Source organism: Harpegnathos saltator, unplaced genomic scaffold, assembly GCF_003227715.2.
Source record: "Harpegnathos saltator strain DR-91 unplaced genomic scaffold, Hsal_v8.6 scaffold255, whole genome shotgun sequence".
Classification (NCBI taxonomy): Eukaryota; Metazoa; Arthropoda; class Insecta; order Hymenoptera; family Formicidae; genus Harpegnathos; species Harpegnathos saltator.
The window spans coordinates 444,358-456,363 of record NW_020230045.1 but is presented as its reverse complement, the minus strand read 5'-3'; positions in this window follow the sequence as shown (position 1 = coordinate 456,363).

Below are 12,006 nucleotides of genomic sequence, written 5' to 3'. Positions count from 1 at the left end.
AAAGATTGTTCGTGGGATGAAATTTTTAGGAAAACTCACGTGAATGTTGCCGATTAAAATGTCGGAATATTTTTATTCTATCATGATCTTCAAATTTTGAAGGTATAATTTCGCGAAGATGACAAGTTTATGATGCACTTTAATTTTATGTATTTTTAGACGATAGAACGTCTAAATAAATCTTTTACCTGCAAAATGCATCGGAAAGTTTTCCCTCGCGCGAGACTTGAATCAAATAAAGCAACGTAGAGTAATTTCAATATCACACCAACGAGAGAGCCATCTCTCGCGCTGGTGTGCGTTCTGGTCGGACGACATAGTCGATTACCAGACATCGCAGCAATCGGCGATCGGCGCGCGTCCTATTTCGCGGCGAAGACATCGGGGCGTGAAAAATCCGCGGAGCGTCGGGTTATCGGTTTCCCCGTAAATCTCGGTTCGCCTGACTTTCTCGCCAGGCGACGCAGGGATTGCGCAACCGGTTTCGTGCGTCGATTAAGTTCGATTCGATCGTCGGCTTAGAGAGCTCGCTATTCGCCACGCTCTCATGATGCATTACGCAACATTTCGCGGCTACGTACATCAGACGTTTAACATGGCTGCTGAATAATTACCGAGTATCGCGAGTGCGCGCGTATAAGGGGTGTCTCCGATCAATCGCGTATCAAGCGAGTGTGATTATCGTTGTATATCCATCGAAACGACTCCGACACACGGAAAACCGCGCAGTGTCTTCAGCCGCGTACCGGGCAGCTTTTTCACACTGAAACTACCAGGCGCTGAAAAACGACCGGTTTGTAATTCCCGGTAAAAATTATATAACGATGCGCTTTGTACATTGTAAGTGTGCGTGGACACATAATCGAGCAAAATCCAAAGGAGACAAATAGACATTTTCGCCCGATGAGTTACTTTAAGAATCTGTCACCTTGACCGGTGAAAAGAGTTAGCCGATAATTCTACTGTTAAATTCAGTGTTAAAAGCACGGTCGATCGTAGTCGAATCTTCAAAGATCAAGCGGCGGCATTCTGAACGCCGAAATACACGGCCAGGATACGAAGTATCAAAAGAAGTACGTGTGTGATTCGATACACCCCGTATACGCGCGTACGTCCGCGCACTCTAGTCCGACTTTAATTAGATTTGTTGCATAGAAGCGGTTCTCTCTCTCTCTCTCTCTCTCCCCCTCTCTCTCGCATGCGTCGTCTTTAAATACTCAGCACGCGTAACGAGATAAGTGCTCAGGCTCCGTGGCGGACCGGATGTGCAATCGAGGCCGCTTGATTATCTCGTTACTTAACGCGCCACGGACGTGCACTTTCGCCGAAAGACATTGATATGCACGCGCGTGCATCGATATTACTAATGGCCAGCCGAGCGGCCGGCTCGCTGACATTGTACCGCGCTCTTCGCGCTCGCGAGGAAGTCGTCGGCTCGCTCTTACCTCGTCTCTCGTTGGTCGTCGTCGCAACGGAGGGAATAGAGAAACACCATTATACGACCAGGTATAGGTATAAACGAGTCGACGGGCGAGCAGACGAGCGGGCGGACGAGCGCGCGCGCGCGCGCGCGACTCGATTGTTATTTTGTTGTGCCGCTAGGAGAACCGGTAATTCGAGTTCCGGACGGAATCCATTTCATGGCGAGCCTACGGCGAACGATTTCGTATTAATTGACGTCAGCTCTCGATGGAGTGCACGAGGGACGCGTTATGTTAATGTCCTGTAAAGCGTAAACTGGGAGCCGCGCGAATTCCGCGCGACGGCGGCTAATGGAGATATGGCGGCTAATAGGAATTAACGTGCTCAACGGACGTCTGAAAAGTCGTCGTGGAAAAGTCGCGCGAGCAACGTTGTCGCTCGTGTTCGCGCGTCGTCTTTCGGTAAAAAAGAAACGCGAGAGAAAGAGAGAGAAACGAAATAGCGTTAATTCCAAAGCGCGAGTAACGTGAATTTCTTTTTATCACTGAGATGCACACGTCGCGAGTGTGCCTTTGGTGGGGAATCGATGCTACCTTTGAAAAACAGTCGTGCGCAGAACCAATAGTTTATAAATAATTCTCGAGCAAATCGAGAGAGAGAGAGAGAGAGAGAGAGAGAGAGAGAGAGAGAGAGAGAGAGTCTTTTCGATTGTTCACATTTGGGACTCGGTGATTCAGAAATATCCGATCTTCAGTGGGAATAAACTCAGTCGCCATTAAGACGTCTGGAACACATTCGCACGCGAATGCACAGATTCGGCATCGTCGCAGTCAGCATCTCGGAATGACCAGCCTCAGCATGATGGTGGTGGCTGTTCGCAGGATCGGTGAAATCAAAGGGCCATCTCGCGAGTTGGCAACCCAGCGAGGAATAACGATTCTTTCGGCCTTGCCAAACGCGCCCCACTATAACCACCTCCATGTCCTCTCTCGTTCTCGCTTTCTCTCTTTCTCTCGTCCTTCTCCTATATCTCTTCTTCGTCCTCGTGCCCCTTCTTCGTGGTACGCCGATGGGTCTCCGGATAGGTTGTCACCGCAGTAGCCTCAAAGTAAATGCGCTCCTCTTATTATTCGGACAGAAGATTTAAGCGAAGCTCGCTCGCGCATGAGTTATGCTCAAAAATTGAGGTTACTACGGCGGAGGGGCGGGAGAGAGGGAGGAAGCTACCTTCCTTCACGACCCGAGAGCTCCTTCTCCTTTTCTCTCTCCCATACCTCATCCTCTCCCCCCCCTCTCTCTCTCTCTCTCTCTCTCTATCATCCCCTTTCTCCGCACCTCGACTCTTTCCTTTCTTCGTCCCCTCGCCAGTTTCGCTCTCCGCCTTCGCTCATACGAAGGAGAGGCTCACCTTGCTTTTGTTTCGACGATATATTTTCTCCTGGCATCGGAAGAGAATCCTCCTCCTCGCCTCCCTCTCGTTCTCCCTCCCCCGCCCTCCTGAGCCTTCCCGTTCTGTATCAGACGCTTCGATCCTGTCCGCGGAGCGGAGGGTAACCCGCGGAATCTTCTACTCGGGATTTCGTGGATTATAATAAATGCGTATGCAGTAGCTGGAGGTATATAGATCGTCCAGTTTTGGTCTCCTCCTTTTATTTCTTGTTCTCCACCTTCTCTCTCTTTCTCTCTCTCTCTCATCATCATCCTTTGGTGCCATCGGTGGCTTCCGATACGTTCGTTCGGAAGGACGCCGCCGCCACTGCAGACAACGACGACGACAACGACGACGACGACAACGCCATGAAATAATTCAATCCAACGAACAATGTTTCGCTCGGAGCCAGTTCGCTTCGCAAGGATGAAGCACGGTGATGACTCGTGCTTCATTCTTGCGATAATCCACCGACATATATCGCTCTCGAGATTTCATAAGTAAGCTCTTTGCGAAAAAGGAAAAGGAAACTTTGGATTCCTGTAGCTTGACTCTTTCAGCTACGAGTACTTGCGCGAAGTAAGCGCCTTAAACGTGCAGCGCGCGCGGAGAGTACATTAATATCGATTAACTTGTTAAAGCTCAAACGCACATCAAGAGCTCCTCCTACCAGAGTTGGCGAGTTGTTAATATAATATAGAAATACCGTAAAGAGTTTCCTGCAACGATGATGTTAGCTCAGAGTTATCGAGTTATCTCGATAAAAATTGCCAGAGTACTGCAATGGATTGTCAGTCAGATTTTTTAGGCCATCTAATCTATCAGTAGCGTACAATGCGCGCGTTGTTTTTTTTTTCCCCTTCTTTCAGCGGCAGACTTTGTTAACGAGAATTCAGCGACGTGATACAATCGAAATCAATTTATATCACCATCCTGCCGCGTGTTCCCCCGGGGACCAATTATTTCTTTACCGTCGTGTTTTCACGCGCTGTTCGTCGTCATGCAAAAAGAGTCACGTCAGTGGCGAACTCGCGTGAAGAAACACGAGAAAAGAGAGAGAGAGAGAGAGAGAGAGAGAGAGAGAGAGAGAGAGAGAGGAGAGGTCGGGGCGGATAGTGCGCGCTCGCGCGCAACTCGACGTAAATATCGTTTGTATAATGGTTTTACTGGCCGCTCCAGAACTTCGGTAATTAGTTGGAGCATAGTTTAGTATCCTGTTTACCGCCCACCTCTCCATCGCGCTTCCGCGCCTTTCTGCTGCTGCACCTACGCAGTCTCCGTCGATGTGAACCTTCTCGCTTGATACGAAGGAAAAACATGCGCCGAACGTAATTTGTTTGCGATCTTTCGTTCGTTTTACGCACCAAATTCCATTTATGTCGTCCCATTAGCCAAGTACAGCGGCATCGAAAATTTTCAATCAGGCGCATCATGCCGATCGACCGAGTGATCACGACAATCATAAAGTCAATGCGCGAATGTTCAGACATGATGTACTTGAAGAAATGGAAAAGCACACACAAGGAGATCGAAGAGCAGTCAACGACCGAGAGGATGTCCGAAATTCCCTTCGAAGAAACATCGCTCTCATCCGCTTGCGTTTCCACGCTCTCGAGCGTGTCGTGCAAACGTTTCACGCAGATTCGCGTTTCGTGCTTCGTTTTCTGCTCTGTCCTCGTTTACGTTTTTCACATTTGCTTTATTTCTTCGGACAGCCTGATTTCATTGAACGGCATAGTCTCTACCTCGCGCGCTGTCTTATTCCACTCAATACAATCGACAAGTCAATCCGCTAAACCGAGCAGCAGATGGCCAACCGACCGTCACCGGCAAAATTCCGACGCGCACAATCGACGACACGCTCGATCCCGGGATCGGTCGCGGCCGATCGACGGATCGACGTCCCGCGAAGCGCCGATTTACTTCCGCGACGAAAAACGCGTCCATTAATCTTGGGCGGTGAGCTAAAACCAGACGTTACCTACCTACCTACCAACCTACCCACTCTGGCTACAGTTTCTAGCCCTCGCGGTAACCTCGCACGTCCGCCATCGGGCATACCTCGACAACTCGAGAGAGAGAGAGAGAGAGAGAGAGAGAGAGAGAGAGAGAGAGAGAGAGAGAGAGAGAGAGAGAGAGAGAGAGAGAAGGCGGCGGAAACGCTTTTTGTCAGCGAGCGGCGGTGCGATTAAAACTTTTATAACAGCGATCGATCTCCCTCGCTTCCGTGCACGTACACGCAATCTACCGCAATAGTTGCTCCCTTGTTCTCCATTTTCTTTCTCTATTGTCACGCGGCCATCGCCAAGACCGATCGCTTTCTTCGACCGATGGCTGCGGTTCCGCGCGGTTGACACGCGCGACCAATCACCTTCACGACGATTTCTGTCTGGCGTAACGGACAAATCTTTTCGCGGCTCGGCCGGCAGCTCCGGCTCGATGTCGGATTTTAATAAGTCGGCTGAACGGAAGATTGGGAAAAAAGAGACGGGAAAAATGCGGACAACGGCGTTCTCTCGAGCGAATCGCGACGCGCAATAATTCCGGGGGCGTTACGCGTGCCGATCGCGCTAGTCGCGCCAATTCGCGCGATCCTCGGCTTGCATTACGACTCGCTTAAGGCAAATTGGCACGGTTCGCTCTTGATAATCATCCCGGATGAATCGCCTGAAAGCGAGCGCCATTGTAAAAGCGAGTCGCTGTTTGGATGTATCATCACCACCAGCCCCGGCGCCAAATGTGAGCGTAGTAAATCTTCGAATCGCCATTAACAGCGCTTTTTTCCGCGTTGCCGCGTTATTCCCGTGCACAAAAAAACGTGCCGGCGTTAATTGTTAAATAACGCAGACAGGATGTTTAAATATTGATCTGGACGGATTGATGGCAACCACAGCAAGCAGTCGCGCTTCGTGAGCGTGCAAAATTCAAGGGCACGGGCGGAACGATAACAAAATAATTGAGATGAAAGAGGAATGAGTTTCGATGTGATTTTTCGAGGGACCGCGCTTCGGGTCAAGTTTTATGACGGTTAATAGATGCCCGGAATTTTTGTGCATATTAATACCGCAGTATATTATCGACGGTAATCCGCACGCGATACGTGCAAGTCCCGATCTCAACTTTCGCCGCTGCACCGAAGCTGCACTGTTTATTAATCCGCCGAACGCCGTGGGCGAGCGCCGCTTTTCTTCGGCATTATCCCCCGGCAGGGCGAGAGGGGGGGCTCGAGCTCGTTCTTCGCCCAAAATCCGCCGGGATCGCCGTCTCTCAATCCCGCGACATAAATCGAACGGTTTTATCGCGCATCGGAAATTATCGTCCTCTCCTGCAGCGGCAGCTTCGTACGAAGCCGAAGATCACGTCGAAGATCCTCGCGTGAGAAACGCAAACTGCAATTACGGTAGGGCGTGTGCGCACGACATTTTACATCCTCGGTCTCTCTTCCCCTTGCGCCTCTTCCACTCTCTCCTTCTCTCTCTCTCTCTCTCTCTCTCGCTCTCTCTCTCGCTCTCTCTCTCTCTCTCTCTCTCGCTCTCCCTTCTTCTTCTTCTTCTTCTTCCTCTTCTCCTTCTTTCCGCCTGCATCAGCACGAGAAAGTTACGGCGGCACGTATGAACGCGCATTTATAACGCGCGTTTACGTACACACACGCGTAAACTCTCGGTCTCTCGCGAACGTACATCTCACGTACGCGTCGTTGATACGGTCACCTTTCTAACAGCAGAAGGACGAACGTATCCCGAGGGCTTGAAAATTAATTGTGTATTTTCGTTTTTCTTTTTTTTCTTTTTTTTTTTTTCCGGAGCGGTTCCGTTCTCTTTCTCTTACCGGTGACGCGAACGAGATTTTGACGAAAATCGGATGGGCAATATTGTCCTCCGCACGACTATCGAGCAACGAGACTTTCGAGGATACCATTGCGTAAGAATTTGTTGGAATAGGTATTCCCCCTCACCCCCAGGTCATCCCAGGTTCCAGCGTCTACTGAATCTGAGGCATCCAAAGATTCAGGAACCTCTCTCGCGGAAGTGACTGTTTCGGAGAATAGCTCAAGACTCATCTATCTCTGGAACTCCAAGAACGCAATTATTGCCGCCGGTAATAGTTAACAAAATTTCCGATTCGTTTTCTTGGACGCACGACGCAATGAGAAATGAATTAATCAAAACTGCTTTGCGTAGAGCAAGACAAATAATCCCTCTCGCGATCCTCAGCGTGTTCTAAGTGAATTCTAATAATAATATCGCCCACAAACGGCTTTCCCTTCACCCTCGCAATTAATTAAACGCAAATTTGAACGAATATGCCAAACACTGATGTAGAGCCGGGCGAAAACCTCGGGAATGTATTCAGCGATGTAGCCTACCTGGCGCACACGCTCTTGTGCATACGCACACGCACAAGACACACGCACACATGAAGCATGTATCGCTCCGCGGGCGGCTGGTCGCAGACATGGGCGCTACAAATGGGCGGGCCAGCCCGTGGTGCCCTCGGGTCACGAGGAGAAAACGCACGGCCCTGCCGGGGCCCTCCGGCCGGGTGCGAGAAGGAAGCGAGAGGAAGAACGAAAGAAGCAGAGAGACAGGCGAGAAGGAAGGTGGCGGCCCGCTCGGAGGAGGCAAGAGGAAGGGGCAAAAGGGGGCCCGATGGAAGAAGGTAGCGGACGTTGGGGCCCCGGAGGTGCCGGGGGTAGGGGGGTGGGGGGGGAATGAGGAGAAGGAGGACCCCGAGGTAAAGGAGGTCCTATCAAGGTGAACCACTTACACTTTACCGACTGGATTACACTAAGCGATCGAAGCGTCCCGGGGCCCGGGATAGGGCCCCGGTTGCGTGCAATCGCCGGTGCTGGGAAACCGACCAACCGACCGAGCGAGCGCGTCAAGGGCCCCGGCGAACCCGTCCGCCGCACGGACGACCAAGCTGGACGGACGGACCGTCGTCCGTCAGCTGATGCTGTCCGGCGGATTGTTTGCGCGGAATCCTTATCCGGCGCTGCACAGATGGAAGATAAAATAGTTTATTGCTTAATCGGCCGCGCCGGCCGCGCCGCGGCGGTTCGCGCTGGACACGGGGTTACGTCGAGTGACAATAATATAAAAGCCGCGCTGTCGGCTCTCTCGTCCTGCATGACGGTGCGCTTTATGCGCGTACGGGCTTGGGCGTTCCGTAAGATCCAGCGAGATCCAAATAAAGGACTCGGTATGTTGTACGAGCGTGCGCATTGCAATCCGGTATTACTATCCCGGATACGGTATGCGCGCGCTCGACGAGCAAACATTCTTTCTACCGCCCGCGTTGCTTCATTTAATTATTTGATAAAGTGCGGTATCCGTGGAAGCACTTTTCATCGTGTGTATCATCGAGTTGTTTAATAAAATAATATACTACCATTTTACGTACTGTTCTAGTTGCAACACAAAACATGGCGCAATCGTTTAAATAATATACTATGTGTGTATGCGCAGCGTTATGTGCAATGTTACACACTATGCGCGCACGGTGTTATCATTATAAACAGTACGCGAGATAGTACCACTAAATCTTCATATAGCTGTTTTATTTTTACGACTTTAATATCTTCGTAGAGATCTTGTAAAATTCGAAGTTATTCGACGGAAAGGCAAGATCGACTTCAAGGTAGCTCAAGGTGGCAGCAGGTTTCACCTATACCGCGTCCCCCTTTACCGTCCCGTTTACGTGTTATACGGCGGCTCAGGAACGGATCACGGGAAATCTCGCGATGTTTTACGAGCGGACCGACGGTAATCTCATACACAACGTTACACCGGCCTGGAGAAATTAGACGTCTTCCGACCGCTGTGTCCTTTTCGGAATTCACCGCGTCCGGAATCAAGAAAAAATCTACTCGCCGTTTCAGCCGCATCTTCTCACTACCGAGCCAAATGAAATATTCAAATTTTATTAACTCGAGCCACAACAGACGCTAATTTCCTGTTCACGTCCGAGTAAAAAGAGAACGATCAGCATCGTAGAAATTTATTCCGTGTAACGAGATGTTATCGCTTCTTATCGATCTCACTTTGTTCCATTCCGCCCTACTTTATTCTATTTATCAGCGCGAGAGAAATCTTCTTTCTCAGCCATCGCCTCTCGATAGCTCGTTGAGATCGTTTGGGTGGAGAACGGAAACGCCGCAGCGAGAGAGACAGAGAGAGAGAGAGAAAGAGAGAGAGAGAGAAGGGGGGGAGGGGGAGAAAGAACGTCGAGATGCTCTCGTTCGCGCCGCAGTTTAGAACGAGATTCGCACCCGAATCGATTCCGCGTCCCGACCGTCGGCGATTCGCCATAAATTCCGCAAACGATCGAGCCAGTTTAAGAAACGGATAAACAGATGCATCCGTTTTGTCGAATGAGCTCTAATCCGGATCGAATCCGGAGCGAAAATACTCTGGCGTGGTTCGCAAACTTCGCGTCGCGTTTATAATCGGACGCGATTACCCATCCAATGATCTCGTTGCGAATTCAGTCAAGAGATATTGCAATTTTTCAAGTGTAAAAACTAAGATTGATACAATCGACTTTGTGATAAGTAATTGTGTACTGTGTAATATTGATTGCAAAGGACGATAGCTGTCGACGTTCAAACATTCGTCTTTTATGTAAGAGAGATCTAAATTACATGAGAAATGCATAAAAGACACGTCTAACCGGATTACGCGGCGATACATTTTTACCGAGAGCTGGGAGTTAATCAAGCACTCTTCCCAATTAACGCGGTATAGCTGATTTATATACAACCGGCGGTTGTATTTGTTTGCGCATCGGGAGCGGGCTTCGACGTGGCGAATATACGCGAGCAGACCGCGAAATCTTGTAGCGAGGCGGCATCGCAAATAGAAATCCGCGAAGTGTATGCAGACGTAATTTATCTTCCAGAAATTGCCAGCGCAACATTCCGCTTGATGAATCCGCAGCAGGTCGCTATTCGCGTAAAGGCTCGTCTACAATAAATGCGAATTGCAGGACGCAGGTCGCGGCGAGCTCTACATGCCGTATTATGCAAGTCCCAAGACTCTCGAGCACAAATCACGTACGCGATCGCGAGAACACAGCGTATAAATGCGGGACGGTTAGTTGAATCTGTTTTAATTATTGTACTACGACACAATCACAAAGTGCATCGAACGTATGTGTGTGTGTGTGTGCATACATAGTCTGCGGCGCGAAAAATGTTTGAACGGAGATTGGGGACAAATTGTGTCTTAACGCAAATTAGCTTGTATCTTTACGCAGAAATTCCAAGTTCGATACATCTTTCTGATGCAGATTAATAATTTAGCAATACAAAATTTTAATGAGTTTTACTATATTTTTATGCAATATTCAGCATATGCGCAAACACACACACACACATACATGTATCGCTTTGAGTCACCGGATTTCTGCAAGATGATTGAATTATGCGCGATAAGTTTTCCCGTCGAAATTTTTCCGCGGTTAGGATTTCTCGTTTTCAGTAGCCGATTAGTTTTCTCGCTGTTCAAACCGTATCGCGGCGTATCGGTTCGCGCCGCTTCCGTTAATTATACGCCGCGTTTCCAAGTTTGCAATCGAGTTTGTGCTTTCGATCTCAGTTCAGATCCGCGGATTGCAGGGCGAAAAAGCACAGGGAGGGAGCGGACGGTCGGAGACGGTCGGAGACGGATCGTAAAAGCAGTAAGCGTGTGCCAAGAAGATAGAAACGTGTTGAGGGTAGAGAAGAGAGGATAGGAAAGAGAGAACCTTGTCGGGAAGGTGATCTTTCGAAGTTCTGTGTATCGTTACAGAGCGATAACGATATTAGCGGGAAACCGTAAAAACTTAAATTGAATTCTAGATTACGCGTATATATTTATCGGGCCGTCTCTTCTCCCCTCCCTCTAAAGCTTTTGTATAATTATTGCAATTGAACAGTTATTCACCACGTTGCATCTTGTTAATCGATCGTACAAATTTCAGGAATAACATTTCGTATGCTCTAACATCGTCGAAACACTCGAGTCGCAAGTGCGAGTGACATGCATCGACGAGACGCGATCGCAAGTCACATATTATTACTATTACTAAACGAGATTATTATTATACAGAAAACATGAGAAAACAAAATCTTACGAGAACGATATCGAGTTACAAAATATTAACGTTACGAGTGATGTGACGCGTACGCGCGCAGGCCGTCGAACACAGCCGGATGCGACAGCAACGGTAGCGGGGATTACTACGCGAAGGTTAGTCGTTCTTTTTTGCAGCCGCTCGTTTCTCACGTTATATGTCAGCGCGTTCTCCAGCAACTCCACGATCAAAGATATCGTGTCTTCGGATCGGTTGACCACTGCGACTCACGAGAGCGGAGAACGAGAGGAGAGAGGACAGCGAGAACGAGAGAGAACAAGTTTTATCTCTCACGCTCAACGAGTAACACCACGGATAAAGTCGCGCCGCCGATCAAAAATCTTATTTGCAATTCAGCCGGTCAAACTCTTGCGATTTCGTCGCGTCGATGACTCTTTTCCGCCACCAAATACACCGCGATATCTCCCCCCCCCCCCCCCTCTCTCTCTCTCTCTCTCTCTCGTTTATCTTTATTCTACGCAAGAGACTGTAAAATATACGCTAGAAAGTGTGGGACGCGTCGTCCGTGAGCACTTAAAAAATTCCCAATGTCGAAAAATTAGGGGCCTTTCCGTACGTACTGTTTTAATGCGATTTGTTTATTATACCTCGTCGAATATATTCAGCGCCCCGTTTCATAAACAACGCGATTTATGTCCCCGAATTTGCGTGTCGCGTAAAGTCTGCGTGTTTGGCCGTAAATTACGCGAAGCCCGGGCACGCGCGCGCGCACGCACATTCCTACGAGACGACAACTAGGCTTCCCGGTTTCCCCGCAAAAATAAGGAGCCTACTCGTCCGCAGACGATGTCTGTATTTTGAAAGCTGCGGAAAGTCGCGGCAAGTCCCACGTGAATAATAAAACCGTCGCCGTCGATCTCGGTGGTGATCTCTAATGAATTCGCACAGCAGGAGCACAGAGCATTATATCGCTTGATTTAACGAGCGAGTTACCAAGAGTCGTTTATTTGGAGTCCGGGTATCGAAAATGTCAATTTGCGAAATTACAGGAAACGTGTGTGGACGCGAGTTTCGCCGCA